The sequence below is a fragment of the Phaethon lepturus genome, unplaced genomic scaffold (assembly GCF_000687285.1).
Source record: "Phaethon lepturus isolate BGI_N335 unplaced genomic scaffold, ASM68728v1 scaffold7511, whole genome shotgun sequence".
Classification (NCBI taxonomy): domain Eukaryota; kingdom Metazoa; phylum Chordata; class Aves; order Phaethontiformes; family Phaethontidae; genus Phaethon; species Phaethon lepturus.
In genome coordinates, this window is record NW_010516893.1 from 25,297 (window position 1) to 25,634 (window position 338).

Sequence of the window (338 nt, forward strand, 5' to 3'; positions counted from 1 at the left end):
GTCCCGGGCCCGGGCCCCCCGCCATTTGCGGGGGGACCCTCCCCGGGTGCCTGTGGGAGATGCTGGCACGTTTAAGCCCAGCATTTGTCCATCCCTGCGCAGGAACCAATTTTGGGGGGTGTTAAGCAAGAACAGGATGCAGCCAGCAGGAAGCCGGAGACGCGGCCCGCTTGCAGCCTGCCCAGCTGGGACAAAATAAAGAGGTTAAAGTGCCTGTAAATGGTCCCTGGCGCCCGGCAGGCCCCCGCGGGCTGTGCGGCACGGCTTTCCAACTGAAGGGAAAGTTCTCCCGGGAAGGAGCCGTGCAGGCGGGCGGTGCTGGCCCTGCTGCAGGCACT

At 65.4% G+C, this 338-nt stretch overlaps 1 protein-coding gene across 1 annotated transcript in view; it reads left to right on the forward strand.

Annotated features, from left to right (window-relative positions):
- ATL1 (atlastin GTPase 1) overlaps positions 1 to 338 on the forward strand; it is a gene marked incomplete at its 5' end in the record, with an annotated part of 22,502 nt that overhangs the window by 19,317 nt on the left and 2,847 nt on the right. The window lies entirely within an intron of this gene.